Source organism: Saccostrea echinata, unplaced genomic scaffold (assembly GCF_033153115.1).
Source record: "Saccostrea echinata isolate AGI-Se365-2 ecotype Australia unplaced genomic scaffold, CSIRO_AGI_Sech_v1 ptg000011l, whole genome shotgun sequence".
NCBI classification, from domain to species: domain Eukaryota; kingdom Metazoa; phylum Mollusca; class Bivalvia; order Ostreida; family Ostreidae; genus Saccostrea; species Saccostrea echinata.
Window position 1 is genome coordinate 2492810 of NW_026889760.1, and position 20024 is coordinate 2512833.

At 34.1% G+C, this 20024-nt stretch overlaps 1 pseudogene; it reads left to right on the forward strand.

Annotated features, from left to right (window-relative positions):
• Positions 1–5377: 5377 nt before the first annotated feature.
• Positions 5378–19645, forward strand: LOC133184807 (uncharacterized; annotated as a pseudogene).
• The last annotated feature ends 379 nt before the right edge of the window (positions 19646–20024 follow it).

Genomic DNA, 20024 nt, shown 5'->3' on the forward strand with positions numbered 1-20024 from the left:
TGTGTTTAATTCATTATAATTTCTTTTATCATTTCTTACCTTTAAAGTAAATAGGTCCAAAGAGAACCAATATCTCAGCATCTGGTGCATTGTCTTCTGAGTTTTACCACTTGACCACACTTTCTACAAAGTATCCTGTATGTTTAATTAATTGAACTTGGAAAATATGTGATGGTACAATCCATCCAATGTTTGGCAAAGAACTAGTACCTCTACCTTAGAAAGCTGCTCATATTGATGTAGAATGCTAAATGTAGGCTCTGCTGTTTGAGGATGAGAAGAATTTATCCCTTCTCTACTTGCATGTGAACAACATTTCAAAATGCTACTCCTACTACAATTTTGATCTGCTTTTAGTAACAAGGCACACTAGTACACAACATCAACATATGCATAATTACCTTTCTTAGCCATCTGAGTGGAAATCTTAAGTGAGCTTATTTGGCCTCTGTGTGACTGTTAACTTTTCACATACAAAAAGAGTTAAGTTATTGACAAACAAGTTGATGAAACAAGAATGTCGGCGGTCTCGTTTGGAGTCATCATTTCGTAGGTTCTATGGTCGATATGGTGAGCTTGTCGGCCGGTGCAATCTATCATTAGGTCAAATGCTGACTGACTTTTTTCATACGAATTGTTAGGCCATTGTTTACACACTGAATTGTCGACGTATTTTCCCGTTATTTCCCGATCATGACAGGGAGCACACGGCGGGTGTGGCCGGTCGGCGGGGGATGCTCACTCCTCCATGGCACCTGATCTCACCTCTGATGTCTTAGAGGTCCGTGTTTGCTCTGCTCCTATTTTGTAATGTTTAATTGACTTTTGGGCTCGAGTGCTGTTTGTTATCCCCACATATTTCAAAATGTATTTTATTTCTCCTGAACCAATGGGCCAAATTCAACCAACTTGGCACACAGTATTTTTTGTTAAAAGTGATTCAAATGAAGGGCCACATCCTTTTTCAAGGGGAGATAATAAAGAATTTTTGAAAATTTGGTGGTATTAAAAAATCTTCGTAAGAAACACAATCAAAAGATGAAACGTGAAATTTTCTTTACATATAGATTAGTATAGATTCAAATTTGTTCAAATCATGGTTCTCATGGATAGGATGGGGCCACAATGGAAGATGAAAATATATGAGAAAAAAATCTGATGATGAAGAACACCGTGGCCATGATTAGATCTTCTCTTTGACAGCTAGTTTTGTTAATATCCTTGTTCCATGCATATGCATGCACTTTTATATTGTGTATCGTTACAGACTTATTTATTAACTGTAAGTATAGTGCTTTATTTTCCTTTTAGAAAGATCTAGGTTCACTTTATGCATAAAATAGCCCTGTCTTTATACAAATTAATTAGACTTAGTGCTTTCATTTCCTATAACAAAGTTTCTTTCGAGAGTTCAGGTATTGGGAAACAGGCTTTGTGAAATTGCTATGTTCTTGAATTTGGCGGAAAACAGACATATTTGAGTACCTTCAGCAAAGAAATAAAATATGAGCAGACCCCTTGATTCAACCCCCCCCCCCCCCAAAAAAAAAATGAAACGTTTTTATTACATGTATAATCTTCAGAATTTTGCGTAATTCTGATCAGAGGCGCTCTATATGAAATGTCGAAAAATATTAAAACTTGGCCCTTTTTGAAGGAATTTCAGTAAATATTGGAAAAATGACGCATTTCAGGACGTCATAATGCATTGACTAGAAAACGTCATTTTCAACAGATACACAGTCACAAAGGGTCCGAACAAGCTCTTGGACAGACAACTCAGTACTACAACTCGATATTTTATTATGTACATTTGAAATTCATTTTTTTTAAAAACTGCCAATTTCGGTGATTTATGATTTTTATTAGCCCAACTCAACGAAGTTGGGGGGAGCTTATGTGATTGCCTCGACGTCTGTGTTCCAGGTAAAAGTTTTTGGTGCTTCTATGCCCTACATTAATCAGAGATGCATAGAAGATGCTTCTAGTGTGTTTCATTGTACCAGTCAAGGTTTCAGATGCTACAATTTCAGCTAAGAAATGACCAGGTTATTGTTTTTAGAACAGGTTAAAGTTTTTGGTGCAGATATCGTTTCCAAGTGACTATAAGCCCTATGTTGATTAAACTTGCATGAATGATACATCTAAGGATGCACACTACCAGGCTTGCTTCGGATGCTGAATGAAATATAGTAAGATTACGAACAGTATTCAAGCTCAATCGTCCATTAAACAATACATAATAGGAGCAGAGCAAACACGTGTAACAGGGTTTTTTTTATGGTATTAAAGAAGAACTCCTGCGTCTAAGGTTCGATCATTTTATTTTGTCATGTTGAATGTTGAATATTAAATAAATACATCAATAAAACCCTGAAAATATCAATAACAAATTATAAGTATTTAGAAAACAAACATATTGCATTTATAATGATATTCATGAATTTAGGCATGAATTACTTTATAATGATAGATCATAAAAGTATTACACATTATACTGAGCATTGAAATAAATACATGAAAAAGTAAGTTATTTCCCTTACATCAACGTATTGAAAACGAGAATATAAATCGAACTATTCCAGACAGAACTATTACAATAAAATGAATAGTTCACAAATCTATTTACAATAATATATACACAATAAATAGAAAATAATAGTAGGTATACCTGATTGTGGATCAAGGCTCAAACAATGGGCCACCCGAAAAAATAACGGGTCTTGATATATAGACTCCTATTACACAATAATTATATTCTATATACACTTCTGCATAATTGATATTTTATTTACATACTTATACGTTAAGCATATTTACATATTTATACGTTAAGCTTCAGTTAATAATGATAAAGTTGAACTCAGTATATCTTCATAAAATTACATTAAAAATCAAAGACGATGAATTATCGGAAAGTATAGAAATAAGAATTAGTATAGATAAAAGAAATAGAAGTCAACTTACAGTCTCTGTCCTGAGGTCTTGTCTCAAAATTAATACTGTATATAATGATGACCAAAAATACTCATCTCACTTTCTCAATGGTCTATAGATGTCTGACCGATACACAAAGAGATCGGCGGGAAAACGTCCCTAGCCAATCGCAAGCTTGGTTATTAAAACTGACCAATACTATTAAATACCCTCAGGATAAGTAAGAACTTCTAGAACATAAGTAAAGATTAAAACCAAATGAAATTGTAATATTTTATTAATTTTATTAACGGTACGCGCAAAACTCCGCGAAAACGAAATGCTGCGCGATGCTAAAAATAAAATATATACACGTGAATATTAAGTCACTGAACTATATAATATAATATTCACTTAATAAAATAAATTAAAATATCACTCTATCACACACGGACCTCCAAAACATCAGAGGTGGGATCAGGTGCCATGGAGGAGTGAGCATCCCCTGCCGACCGGTCACACCCGCCGTGTGCTCCTTGTCATGATCGGGAAATAACGGAAAAATCCGTCGACAATTCAGTGTGTAAATAAGGCCTTAGGGCCTTACAATTAGTATGAAAAACGTCCGTCAGCATTTGACTCAATAATGATAAATTGTATTTAATTTGCTGACATGGTCATTGTATCGACCATAGAACTTACGAAATGATGAGTTTAAACGAGACTGCTGATATTCTTGTTTCATCAACTTGTTCGTCAATAATTTACCTCGTTTTAGAAATTGTACATACGTAGAGCATGCTCTTGCGTATCGAATCAACTGAGAGATATCATCCCCGTATGCAGGTGATAAAGGTATACTGCTGCATAAGTAAGGGAAGTTGACAATTGAAAAGTAAAAGTCATCACGTTTATCATAAAGCTTGGTTGGTAGATTACCATTAACGTCTTTTTCAAGCAAAATATCCAAATATGAAACAGATGTGTCGGACTCTGTGGTATCTTTTATCTCAAGCTCACCGGGATATATCGTATCGACATAAGAATGGAATTAACCATTGTTAATTGACAATACGTCGTCGATATGTCTAAATGTCGAGTTGAAGGCCACAGCAAGTGTTTTCTTCTTTTCTCGTATAAGATTTTGGACAAATTCTGCTTCATATCAATACAAAAAAAGGTCTGCTTATAACGGGGCGCAATTGGTATCCATGGTAATTCCAAAAGATTGTTGGAAGACCTCCAAAAACCACATAGATATTGCCAGAAACTCAAGCATCTTTTTAATGTCAACTTCAGAGTACTTGTGTGTGGATCTGACCTACATTTTCCAGATCAGTGAACAGGTTAAAGTTTTTTGAGCAGCTTCTTTCTAAAGTAACTATAGAGTTGATTAAACTTGCATGGATGATACATCTAAGGATGTACACTAATGGACTTGCTTCAGATGCTGGATCTGACATACATTTTCCAGTTAATGGATCAGGTTAAACCTTTGGATGTAGGTCTATTACTAAGAAACTATAGGGCCTATCTGCACCAAATTTGCATGGATGTTGCATCAAGGGATGAACACTCTCAAACTTGCTTCAGATGCTGGATTTGATTTACATTTTTCTGGATGGGTGACTAGTTCAAAGTTTTTGGGTAAGTCTATTCCCAAGTAACTGCAAGCCCTATCTGATCAAAAATTGCATAAATGTTGCATCTTTGGATGTACACTACTAGATTATTAGTTTAATGTGGGATTTTGCCTTTAATACTTAAAGACAACATTCATTGAGGTGATCGAGCTCTGTAATCTCTGATTATCTATGTTTATTATCAGGATTCGGTTGTATCAATATCTAATGAATAATTAAAGGTTCATTAAAGTGATCATAATCTTTTATAATGAACGAGTCTGTGCATCATTTAAAGCCTTCATTAATTTCCTCAGCTTTGATTAGGGTGAGGGGGCTTCATTAAGTGTCATTAAGTATGACAGCTAGTATGTTTAGGCAGACATAGAAATACACAGAATACACAAAATACACCATCCTCAAGGCTTGTAATTTTATGAAATGAAGTAAATTTTATTCATTTATGGTGTTATTTACATTTATATATTTACATCCACTAAATATTATCTCCTTTAATTTTTAAGGGTTCGTCCATCAATGACATGCGCTGATCTAAGGGGGTGGGTGGGGTGGTGGGGAGATCCGGACCCCCCTGGAATTTGCAGAGTTATTAAAAGTATATACTGAAGCAAATAAATTTTTTTTCGCTTGTCAAAAAGTTTTCTGGGTTCTATACGTTTGGGAAGGGAATTCAGATTTTTTTTGCTTGTCATGAAATTACGGGGTTGGAAATTTTTTGACGGGGGTGTCATGCATCATTGTATAGCTATGCACTAATGCAAGAGAGATAACTCTAATTTTGAGAACGACAGCAAACGCTGAACTGTGCTACTTGCGAGACATGGTCTAGCAGAATTAAAAAAGAATAAACAGAAGAAGACTGATGAATGTCATTCCATCACAGTAAGGCAAGTTTCCTACCTCGGTAGAAAATGCTGAAAATCCATTATCATAAAATTAATAGAAAACTTTTGTGGCAAATTTTACTTTCAGTTTGTGTATTTTTTATGATGATTTATCACAAGGTCATTCCACAGGAGTTCGCAATTTCATCAATAAAGTCAATAAAAATCACTCGATTGACCCAGCCATGAGCGGTATTAAAAACAAATGATTTTTAAGTAACATGTACATATTAAAAAATAAATGTAATAACTTTTTGAACAAGGAAGTAATATTATGTTAGTATTCATTCAAGAAAAAGTATTCATTATAATTCACTAAATGGACGTTTAATTTCAATGTCAAAACAATTCTTTTTTTTATTGATAGAACTTCTACAGAAACCATGGACCCTCACCTCAGTGCCCAGGATGTGATCAGATGTGACTTATGTGAGACAGCTATAGTACAGATGCACTGTGATTTCTGTCATGTCAACCTTTGTAAACCCTGTATTGGAGAACACATTTCTGATGAATATGACAAACATAAAATTGTCCCATTCGATCAAAGAAAATCTACCTTGATTTATCCAAAGTGTGCAACACATCCAACCAAATCTTGTGAATTACAATGCAAGGAATGTGACATTCCTGTTTGCGCCTTATGCTCTGCATCAAAACAGCACGAGGGGCATAAATTTGTAGTCCTCTCAGAAGTTTACAACTCAAAGAAAAAAGTTATCGCAAAAGATAAAGAAGAATTACAAATTATTATCTCTCCAGCATATAATGAAATCACTCAAGACATAGAAACACAGATAGCTAACTTGGATGGAGAATATGAGAAACTTACAACAGCAGTGACAGAACATGGAGAACAATGGCACAGAGAAATTGACAAAATCATCAATGCCATGAAAAAAGAAATTGATGATTTTAAAGTAAAACACTTAGACATTCTGAAGAAACATGCAGAGGATGTCAAACTAATACAGCCCTTTATTGAACAAACTCTGCTCAACCTGAAGAAAATTGAAGAATCAAACGAAATGTTCATGACCATGGAATACAGCTCCAGAAACAAAGAATTCAGAAAACTCCCTCCCAAAGTACAGGTATCAATGCCCATGTTTAGTCCAAAACCAGTAGACAGAGAACAGATTAACAAGTTGTTTGGATCTTTTGCACCATTTTCTACGACAACAGAAGAAAATGGCTACAAAATAAAGAAACCAGAGACACTAACCAAGGAATTTCTGGAAGATCCAGAACTTGTCATGACTATAAATACTGGGTATGAAAAACTCCGCAGTGTTACCTGTCTTAATGAAGAAGAAATCTGGACAAGTGGATATGAAGTCAGTGATATGAAATGCTTCAACATTAAAGGCTCACTTATCAAAACAATCAAAACAAAATCAGAGGCATGGCCACGTGATATAGCAGTGACAAGTGATGGGGATCTAGTGTACTCTGATGGGAGAACAAGGACTGTTAATAAAGTAAAGAATGGACAGATAGAGGAGGTGATCAGACCACAGGGCTGGGTACCTAAACAACTCTGTGTCACCTCCTCTGGTGATCTCCTGGTTACCATGCGCAGTGATGATAAAACACAATCCAAAGTTGTCCGTTACTCAGGCTCCACAGAGAAACAAACAATCCAGTTTGATGATGAGGGTAAACCTCTGTATTCAGGAAATAGAAAAATTAAGTACATCAGTGAGAACAGAAACCTGGATATCTGTGTGGCTGACTTTGGAGCTGGTGCTGTAGTAGTGGTTAACCAAGCTGGAAAACTCCGATTTAGATACACTGGTCATCCTTCTGCTACAAAGAATGAACCATTTATACCCTATGGAATCACAACAGACAGTCAGAGTCAGATCCTGACATCAGACTATAATAACCACTGTATCCACATCCTAAAACAGGATGGACAGTTCCTCTGTTATATAGATAACTGTGATCTGAAGAGTCCATTTGGATTATGTGTGAACAAAAATAATTTGTTTGTTGCTGAGTGGGAAGGAAAGGTTAAGAAAATTAAATACCTTGAATAGAGATGTATGTCTGTGTATATTTTTTTGTAGATAGAAACTACTTTTTAACTCACTTGAGGTGTGTACATTATACTGATGTACATTTCTATGTTCGACAGAAGAGTTACCATGGACATAAAACTGAATTACTTTCAAATTAATGATACTCTTCCTTCAGTTTTTGGCCTTATTTATCGTTCAAGGTCCTACCCATTTTTGATCGAGTCTCTTTTGTTAAAAAAAATTGAAATCTTTCATTTTGTTGGGTTTTAATTTTGTCCATATTTTCATTCTCTCACGTGAAGTAGAATGCATCAATATCATGACATAATATTCTCAGAGCAATTTATAATTTCAATGAAATGTTGTTACATTCTTAAAAAGGGACAGAATAATGAAGCTAATGATTTTATTGTCTGCTGGTTTTCACGTTAAAATTAATTTTTTCTTAGAATTAACTTCTGTTACTTCAAAGTGAAGGACATATGTTAAATAGATAGATAGATACTGTATACAATGCTTTTGGTTTAAATGTTTGTATCAACTTTTGCCATATTTTAGCTCACCTGAGTTGAAAGCTCGAGTGAGCTTTTCTGATCACTTTTTGTCCCTCTTCTGTCAGTCCATCTGTCTGTAAAATTTTCCACTTCTTCTCCAGAACCACTGGGCCAATTTCAAACAGACCTACCACATAAAAGCATCCTTGGGTGAAGTGGATTCAAGTTTGTTCAAAGGAAGTGCCACATCCTCTTTCAAGGGGAGATAATTAAGAAATTTTGAAAATTTGGTGGCATCTTTTAAAAATCTTCTTCTCAAGAACCACTGGACCGGGAGTAGGGTGGGACCACAATGGGGGATCAAAGTTTTACATAGGAATTGTAGGAAAAAATCTTTAAAAATCTTGAAGAACAGCAAAGCCATGTCTAGTCATATTGATATGGAAACATCCTCAATCTGTAAATTCAAGTTTGTTCAAATCATGACCCTGGGTGGTAGGGTGGGGCTTATCTGGGGATCAAAGTTTTACATAGGAATATATAGGAAAAAAATCTTTAAAAATCTTCTCAAGAACAGCAAAGCTATGTATAGTCATATTAATAGGGAAGCATCCTCAGGTAGTGTAGATTCAAGTTTGTTCAAATCATGACCCCTAGGCCAAGGGTAGAATAGGGTTACAATGGGTGATAAAAGTTTTACATGGGAATACATTGGAAAAATCTTTAAATATCTTTTCAAGAACAGCAAAGTCTTGATTGGTCATTTTTATATGGAAGCATCCTCAGGTAGTGTAGATTCAAGTTTGTTCAAATCTTGACCCCTGGGGGTTGGTTGAGGCCACAATGGGTATAAAAATTTAGCTTTAAAAGTTAATTAAAAGATGATGTTTGAGTAATTTCAAAGCAAATAATTTTCTTTTTAAAATGATTCTTTGAGCCGATTGGCTTGCAAATATATACATATATGGCACTTTGCATACTTAAGGAAAAATTACACTTGATGCAGGGCCTAATGTTTACAAAAGAATGTGGGGATTTACCACTGTCACCAGTCATGCTGTATTTAGGTGCGTAGTGTCAGCCCTATCTTACATGTATATCGGTGTTCAGCCTCCGACAGCAGAAGACACACCAAGTTGTCCTCATACAGGATGAACAGTCATTCACTGTGCCCATGCATGTGGTATCCGGGGGGGGGGGGGTGTTCCAAACAATACCTTTTGCTACTGATAATGTTCATTGAAAGGCTGGTTAGTAATTCTGTGGTTAGTCATAACAATGTACTGCAGTAATAACATAATACTTCTAATTTATTGTGGCTGGCCCACTCCGGCAGGCAATTCACTTAGAACTGCAAAAATAAGTATGGTATGCCTCAATATTAAGCCCTAAATCAACTAACTATCTCCGAAATGAAATCATAAGACTAATAAATCCAACAGCTTAGCTGCACTCACTTATACATGTATACCTTTTGCAGATCACAAGCTTCTAGAGTCACACTTGCATATTCTGAATACACAGTTACAAATTGTTACAAGTACATAAGTACTTCAAACTTTGTTCCCCTGCTGTGGACCCGTCCCATGTAAATCCCCCAAGGATGTGTTTATCAAGATTGAATATAACTTATGATAGAGTTTTCAAGGAGTGGAAATGAGGACAGATGACGGTGGAAAAACATTGGATAGAGAATCTCACTTGAGCCTTTGACACAGGTGAACTCAAAAACTGGTCTACAAATTGTCAGTGGTATAATTCCACTGTAATATTACACAATAATATATGCCTCGTTATGGGAAGTAGGGTGCATCAATGAACAAGAACAAGATGATTTCCCAAAACATTTGAAACAGTGTATTGTAAAACCACAAACTACAAGCGCATACCGTGGTGTATATATATATATATATATATATATATATATATAAAGCAAATTTTACAACAACTCTTAAACTAACATAACTGCCCTAAGTGAAGAAATATTAATACAGAAAGCACAAAGAAATTCACCTTTTATAAGGATACCCACTTCCGCCACAGCCCGGGGTTGAACTCTCGACCTACGCAATCTGTCTCCTAGCAGTACAGGAACAGCGCGCTAGACCGCTCGGCCATCTAGGCAAGTTAAAAAACTTGCTTTCGATGCCGATGGAATTTCTCGCGGCGCTGTGTAAGCCAATAACAAAGTTTATAAGTTTTTTGAAAAGTTTATTAAACAACCGTGATCGTATAGAATTTTAAATGCTTGTTTCTGAAATTTCACCAGAATAGACCAATACTCTAGTTGTAGGAAAAGTTTTAAGGATCCGTCCTAAATATTTAAGGAGAGCGTAGAACTAAAACTCCAAAAACAATAATTAAGGTGAGGTCAAAAAGATTAGAGTCCAAACAGTATTCCAAACGAGTCAAAGAATAGAGTCATAGAATAGAATAGAATGCCGTTTTCCGGCAAAACAGGGTATTTTGTGCTCAGAGGGTATTCATGGTCCCGGATATAAAAGTACTTTTCATTGGCTGACTTAACATTACCATACCACCTACGCTTAGTCCGTAGGTCTGTCCGTTGACCTATGAACCCCAACATGGCACCACCCTCAAATGCAAGTAAACACTCATTACTAATATTTATGGGCTCAGTCCTCATCTCTACACCCCAGGAGTTCTAGCCCTAAGCTCTTTTACTTATTTACTTCAAAGTTCCCTATTTTATTGCTCTTGGTCTAAAATCTTAATAATACCATTGCATTTCCGTTCAAATTTTATTACTTACTATCGATGGGCTTGATTAGTCTATTCGGATCAATTTCAGTACAAAATGATTTACCAAATTATAGTACATTGGAACAACAACAAAATCCAATTTGTTTTAACAAGATAATAATGGTTCATAAAATTAAAGTCCTTTTTCCAATTATAAAGTCATCGAATTTGAGGTACAAATAATATACATTCTGATTTAACAAACTTTTATTTCATTTTACTTTCACTACTAATAACTAAAAATGATTATGATATTAATATTGTCTAAGTTTAAAATGTTCAAATAATATGTCTGTGCTAAACCCTATAGGTTTACAGCTGTCCTACACTACACGGTCATTGAGAATGGAAGTGAGATACAGTTATTTGAACATTAGTTTTATTAGAGGATCGTTACCAATACATGTTGTAATGAAATCAATTTTTATTTATAAAGCACATTTTACAAAAACTCTTAAACTAACATAACTGCCCTAAGTGAAGAAATATTAATACAGAAAGCACAAAGAAATTCACCTTTTATAAGGATATATATATATATATATATATATATATATATATATATATATATATATATATATATATATATATATATATATATATATACATGACAATCCTCTTACACACATACACATTCATTTTTTCCCTCGCATACACATAAATTTACATTACAAATGTCTTGCACACACCACAGCAAAGAATTTTATCATGCATATATATGCAAATCACAGTTGTTTGTTTGTATTTTTATAAAATGAGGTCCTTATATATTGAGTCGTTGGCACTCTTTGATAACTCTTTCCGGGGGAGCTTCGATTGACTCCAAACGTTTCCTGCGATGGGGTGGCCACACCACGTGTGTTGCTTTGGCAGTGATAAGTCCTATTGAGATCTGAAAATATGAGAAAGATGACATTGTTAATTACTTCATATAAGACATTATTGATTGTCTTAAGAAAGCCCAATGGTCATTACTTTTAAGCCACTTAAGCCTCCAGAAAAAGAAGAGTTCCTTGTGGGATGTCACATTTTTGCTTTATCAAAAATTTTAATTTTGTATGAAAAACTGCTAATATTTTTAATTTTTACTGATGAGAAACAATGAATTACTTGCACTTCATTTAAATATTTAGTATTTCACACAAGAGATCTTTCCTGACCATGGAGCCTCCTTAATTTTGTGTGGTGGATCCAAGTTTTGGTCATCTGTCCAGAGGCCAAACAATGTGTGTGGCTTTAGCAACAACATTTCCCAAGCCCACTAGATCCTGATAATGAAACAAGGGCATAACACATCGTATTAAAAAAAAAGAAATGCACTTTCTCTAAATAGGAACAAAACACATATTGGAATGTTCCCTTAGGAACATCCAAAGTTCTTCATTGAAACTATTAAGTTACAACCTAACAAGAAATTGCTAATGACAGTTTGACCACACAATGAATAAAGTGCACAAGATATGCCCATCAGAAAAACCTCAACAATGAGGTTACAGTGACCTATTTTTTGAGACATTATACACCTCCGATGATTCTAGATCTCACAATATGAAAGATAAGACCCAGATAGATGGACTAATCACATGACAATTGAAATTGGACAAATGGTTCTAATAAATGTGGTAAAACATTATTACTTTATACATGAGGCATGTTATACATAGACATCAATAGCTTACAAGAATGACTCAAACAAACATAAATAAGAACTGTTTTTGCATATAAATATATGAACATTTAATTCATACGTATTTAATAATGTGTAATACATAAATGGATTAAGCAGCAGCAGGGACGTATATAATGTCCCTGGCAGCAGGCATTGCCTCTATAAGCCTTTTTTTGTTTTTAAATAAATAAATGCAATTACAGAATAGGCTGTTGTTCGGCAACATATGAGGCTATGTAAATGTACATGTACGTACACTGTACTGGTCCAAACTTTTTTCTTCACTCATCCTTGCATTATCCCCCTCCACGCAGCAGTGACCTTGAGGGACCTGTATTGTCCTTTTTGTGTGATTCACTTTCCTGAAAATATAAACAAATGAGTTTATTATATCGATGTAAAGCAGATCCATTCTCTTAATAATATATACATAGTGATAGTAACAAGATAATTGTGTTTGTAAAACATGAATGCCCTGAATATGGCCTTATATACTGACAATAACCATGACCTTGCCAATTTTCTCATGATGTTGGAAATGGTTCAGGATCAAGATTAACGTTCAACTCATAGTTTACAATCTCACAAAATACGAAGTCTTTATGGTGTTTTCCTTTACAAGGTATTGCAAGGTTAAAGTGGAAAAATTAAGAGACAGGTAGACACAACTTCTATCTTGTGAAAACAAAAAGCTCCTAGCACACTCAGTAGCACTAGCAAATTTGAAAGACAGCATACATGTAATATATCCTGCACACGAGAACCTCACACTTCTTTTTGATCAAATGATTCTGATTGAGCCCTTTGCTTTTGTTTGGAAGAAAAAATACCAGATTTCTGCAAAATCTTTATTTCATTTAAATTTATCATCTTCATATTTTACAGCATGACCCGCTTGGTTGAGGATTATAACAAAATCCCTAGTCAAGGCTACCTTTGTATTGAGCATAATTTGCCATTGCAACCTATTATTTGTTACATCAAATGTATATGTATGTGATGTCATTAAAGCTATAAATGGTATATCTGAGCTAAAAAATAATAATACGAAATAGAGTGTAGATGTACATGATATATGTTATGTACGTTCAAAATATAATTTTCATTTATTTTGAACTCCCATAACCTCTCATTCCTATAATTAAATTGACTTTAAACTTTGCTGTAATTGTGTTGAATATTAATAAGATCCACCACTCGCATGACTGCGGGAGAATATAGCACCAAAGCCATGATGGAAGACGATGTATAAATGAACAAGATGTTGTAAATACAACATAATTCTCTCGTTATTACCCTCCATATCTGCTTATTTATTCTTTTTTCTCTCTGAAACTGTTAAACCGCTTGTCTGTCCCTCGTTTTCATTTTAATCCATTATTTTTGATTGTCTAAACATAGTGTCATGCGATCAAATTAATAAGAAGGAGTTATTCAAATCTATTATTTTTGTGGAGTCGGTAAAAAATCGGTTATTGTTTAATATTTTTGATATCTTTGAACCGCAATTAATTTAAATTGTGTAATTTACAGAAAAATCCTATCATTATATAAAGAAATGAAACAAATAGAAAGCTCTTTTTAATTGTAGTTATTTGAACGTATCAAAAAATATGCCATATATGCATATATAGCTTTAACCTAAGAACAGAGAGATGGGAAAATACATTGTAATGTCACACACTTGTAAAAGTAATCCCTGGTCATTATAAGTGCGGGCCGATATGGCTCTGCAAATGCCTAGGTTATCTCTATACATTTATTAAGAAGTATATCAAATAATATAATAACAAAAGTGCATGGTGATATCAAACATTTTAGACATACATGTAGTTTGAGAGTACATTATATTATGTTGCTTTGACACTTTCATACAAAGTTTGGCCAAGAGAAATAATCAATACAATGTACATGTACTAGCAATACAGTGTCTGGTTACAGGATGAAGCAAAACTCAGTCAAACATTTGTATCAGGGCTGATACACTACTAGGTGTAAGATATATAAAGTATGAGTGTATTTTTCATGATGAAACCTTTCAATGTAAGCACTGTAAAAATAATTATTTTTCTTCCCATGTGGTCATAATTCTCGCGGAACCGGAATTTCTGTTCAATCAGCAGTTAGAATATAACCCGGATTTCTTGGATTGCCATTGTATATCTTAAATGAACTTAAGTATGCTGAGCAATCTAATCACAATTAGATCTTTGATCCGATCCAACTAGATCGCTACACAAAGATCGATCTTTGTGTGGCGATCTAATTGGTGCGGATTAAGGTCTCACAGCAACTATGGATGAGCTTCAGTTTGCTGTTGTTAAACTTAAATCATGCAATGGGACACGAAGCGTTTCATTTACCAATGGGACACAGAGCGTTTCATTTAGAGACCTCCTTTGTCGATATGAAGTTGTAAGGGATAGAGCAAAATGAAGGTCGTGTTTTTTTTCATTTTCATTAATGTTTAAGGAGGGTCTGGAATTTTTCTTTTGAAAGAAATTGATGGTATGGGAAGTGAAAAAAATTGGATCGTTGTATGAAAGAAGCTGTGTTGCGTCTTGAAAAAAGTTTTATGAAACAAAAGAATTTAATGAATCCTGTCTGAAAAGAGTATTCAGCATGAGAATGGGGAAAGAAACAACAGATATCACAAAAGCAGATATATGTACTACACTTGCTAGGAAAGTTGGGTCCAGGGAACTCCTACAAAATGAATGATGAAGCAAGAGGAAAAGGCTGTAGATGTGGATGTCAAGCAATATATACGTACCTGACCTTTGTGCTACAGGAATCGGACATGAGCATATTTAACATGGATTTATTAACATTGTCTTATCAAATCTGGCTGTATATCAGTCATAGCAAATACTGTACTATGTAAAATAGAAAGATTTACCTGGAAAATAACAATTATCTCCCTCAAGCATAGCTATGATCCTTCGACGTATTTGGCTTCAGTCTTTGACACCTTTTTCAGCTCTTCCAAGTCTTTTTTATTTAAATATTTTGGATTTCCAACGTTTCAGCTTGAGCTTTTTCTGAAGAGATATAATTTGTCGAAATGCGCATCTGGTGCATCAAAATTGGTACCGTATATGATTTACATGCTGATGATGATATCAGAGTGAGGATGAATCTCCTGATGGGAAAACAGAATTTTAAACATTTTAGAAACACTAAGAGCAAGCACACACTCACTCAAACCATTGCACAGACAATTGGTTTTTCTTTCATTGGTCCAAAAACAAAGACACCCTGAGTTTTACGACCACTTGGTGCCATATATTATGATTTCTCCAGGAAAGGTTTAGATAATAATGTACGACTCAGATAATGAAATTTTGGTGTGCAACAAATTAATTCTTTCATTCAGTTTAGATCGTACAGGTGATATACTTTGGATCGTGTTACAGAATGTTTTGTTCCAGATTTAGTAAAGCAAGACATTACTTACTTTTAAAAAAAGTGTAAATTAAATTTAGACAACTTGTTGCAAATAAATGGGATGAATATTCAAAATCTCTGAGTTCAAGACTCTTTGATACTAATTTCACTTCTGTACAAAGATGGCCAATAAGTGAAATAATTCCAGGCCCGTAAGGCAATTTCACTTTGAGGGGGCACAACCACACATTTTCAGTTGGGGGGGGGGGGCGCTATCAAGTTCCAAAATTTATTGACAAGGAAAAAAAAGGTCATCAGACGTTATGATTGAGGGGCACAAGCATAAATAGCTATGTTTTCTATATTATTCTATATATCGGCAAAATTATTGGGGCACGGCCCCTCCCGTGCCCCCCCCCCCCCTCGTTTCTACGGCCATGAATTTAATATATAATGATACTAGAATTTCACTCTAATGACTTTTAGAATCACAATTGCTTGTAATTTTATGAAATGAATTAATTTTTATTCAGTTTTTGTGTTGGTTACATTTATGGTTATTACAACAGTTATAATAATCTATTTTTATCTAGTTTGTATATATATATATATATATATATATATATATATATATATATATATATATATATATATATATATATATATATATATATATATATATATTAGGGATGTCAAAATATTTATTTTCTTTAGTCGAATAGTCGATTGCATTATTCGAACGATAGTCGAATATATTCGAAACTAAAATTTTATTTCAAACTCCACTTATTTAACCCCAAATCCCCCTTTTTTTAATTTATTAAAAAGTTACGTCAAATGTTACACACAGATGTTCACATGGACCTAAAATGTGGATAGTGTGTTTTTATTTACTTAATATAGACCGCTAATTTCTCCAAAATGCATGATTTCTCCGTCAATCATGTTCATAAATTGGTCTGTTAAGTCGGTTTTTTTAGGAAGCATAAAAAATGACTGTGTAATATATCTTTTTAAAGCTTATTAAAATGATGGGGGGGGGGGGGGCACACGGTGTCTGTGATAATGTTAAATATTTGAATATACTTTTTGTACCAACTATCAAAATGTCTTTAAAATATGTAAAAGAATATTAATTTTATAATAATTACCGTAGTGTCCAAACATGTCACGGCTATAATGGGTACATGGTATGGTTTGTTCCCATGATATGAGATCAAGTCCAATTAATAATTTTACAAAGAAAGCGCAGTATAGTGAGATAATTTTAGTACAAAAACAACACATTAATTGACAAATAATTCTCGCGGAAGTAAAGCATTTCTAATCACTGTACTTTCTACATGTAAAGTCAGCAGTTTTTAATGAGGAAAATTATCTTATCGACTGTGTCTGAGGAAAGACGGTTTCTCAATTTTAGGATGAGAATTCCATCCCTTTATCACTCTTTTATTGAATTTAATTATTCGAATGTCGTTTTGTTATTCGATCGTCGGCCCTTTCGACTGATAGTCGAATAGTCGACTATTCGTTGACATCCCTAATATATATATATATATATATATATATATATATATATATATATATATATATATATATATATATATATATATATATATATATATATATATATATATCAAGGTCATGCATAGAGACGCAAGAGAGATAACTCTAAATTTTCAGAACGACGACAAACGCTGAACTGTAGCGACCTTGGAGTCCTCTAACAGAATGAAAGAAGAATAAATAGAAGAATACTGATGAATGTCATTCCAGTACTGTAAGGCAAGTTTCCTACCTCGGTAGAGATTATTATGAAAATTCATTATTACATAGAAAAATTTTGTTGCAAATTTACTTTCAGTTTGTGTATTTTTATGATTTAGGCCCTATCACAAACTCAAGGTCATTTTAATGCTGAATATAAAGTTCTTTAAAACTATGGATATGTACAATAAAGTCATCAAATTAACTGTGATGTATTAAAACACATAATTTTTAAGAAACATGTACAGGTTAAATAGATGTAAAAACTTTTTGTACAAAGAAGTAATTATATATGAGTATTCATTCACTATTCTATTATCAAAGGTAATTATTATAATTAACTAAATGGGTGTTTAATTTCAATATCAAAAGAAATCCTTATATTTATAGAACTGCTGAGTAGGCATGGACCCCCGCCACGGTGCCCAGGATGTAATCAGATGTGACCTATGTGAGACAGCTCTAGTACAGATGTACTGTGATTTCTGTCATGTCAACCTTTGTAAACCCTGTATTGGAGAACACATTTCTGATGAATATGACAAACATAAAATTGTTCCATTCCAACAAAGAAAATCTACCTTGATCTATCCAAAGTGTGCAACACATCCAACCAAAACTTGTGAATTACAATGCAAGGAATGTGACATCCCTGTTTGCGCCTTATGCTGTGCATCAAAACAGCACGAAGGGCATAAATTTGTAGTCCTCTCAGAAGTTTACAACTTAAATAAAAAAGTTATCGCAAAAGATAAAGAAGAATTTCAAATTATTATCTCTCCAGCATATAAAGAAATCACAAAAGACATAGAAACACAGATAAGTAACTTGGATGGAGAATATGAGAAACTTACAACAGCAGTGACAGAACATGGAGAACAATGGCACAGAGAAATTGACAATGTCATCAATGCCATGAAAAAAAAAATTGAGGATTTTAAAATAAAACACATTGACATTCTGAAGAAACATGCAGAGGATGTCAAACAAATAGAGTCCCTTATTGAACAAACTCGGCTCAACCCGAAGAAAATTGAAGAATCAAATGAAGTGTTCATGACCATGGAATACAGCTCCAGAAACACAGAATTCAGCAAACTCCCTCCCAAAGTCCAGGCATCAATGCCCATATTTAATCCAAAACCAGTAGACAAAGAACAAATTTACAAGTTATTTGGATCTTTTGCACCATTATCTACCACAGCAGAAGAAAATGGGTACAAAATGAAGAAACCAGAGACATCAACCAGAGAATTTCTGGAAGAACCAGAACTTATCACTAATATAGATACTGGGTATGAAAAACTCCGCAGTGTTACCTGTCTTAATGAAGAAGAAATCTGGACAAGTGGATATGAAGTCGGTGATATGAAATGCTTCAACATTAAAGGATCACTTATCAAGACAGTCAAAACAAAATCAGAGGCATGGCCACGTGATATAGCAGTGACAAGTGATGGGGATCTAGTGTATACTGACTGGAAAACAAGGACTGTGAATGAAGTAAAGAATGGACGGACAGAGGAGGTGATCAGACTACAGGACTGGAAACCTGTTAATCTCTGTGTCACCTCCTCTGGTGATCTCCTGGTTACCATGCACAGTGATGATAAAACACAATCCAAAGTTGTCCGTTACTCAGGCTCCTCGGAGAAACAAACAATCCAGTTTGATGATGAGGGTAAACCTCTGTATTCAGGAAATAACACAATTAAGTATATCCGTGAGAACAGAAACCTGGATATCTGTGTGGCTGACAGTGGAGCTGGTGCTGTAGTTGTGGTCAACCAGACAGGAAAACTCCGATTTAGATACACTGGTCATCCTTCTACTACAAAGATTAACCCATTTAAACCCCGTGGAATCACAACAGACAGCCAGAGTCAGATCCTGACAGCAGACCGAGATAACCACCGTATCCACATCCTAGACCAGGATGGACAGTTCCTCTGTTATATAGATAACTGTGATCTGAAGGATCCATTTGGATTATGTGTGAATAAAAATAATTTGTTTGTTGCTGAGTTTGGAGGAAAGGTTAAGAAAATTGAATACCTTGAATAGGGATGTATATTTGTGTGAGTGTATATGTTTTTATAGATAGAAACTACTTTTTAACTCGACTGGGATATACATTATCATGATTATACTGATGTAAGTGATTTCTATGTTTGACGAAATAGTAGCCAAGGACATTAAACTCTAAGTTACTGTTTTTCAAATTAATGATACTCTTCCTTCAGATTTTGGCCTTATTTATAATGGTCTATGACTTGTTACCCTTTTTTGATTGGGTCTATTTTGTAAAAAAAAAAAAAAAAAAATTGCAATGTTGTTTTATTTTGTCAGTTATAAATTTTTTCATATTTTTTTTTTCTTTTAAGTGAACTTATCACACAAATGTAGAATACATAAATATCCTGACATAATGTTCTCAGATCAATTTATATTGTCAATGAAATTGTGTTATATTCTTA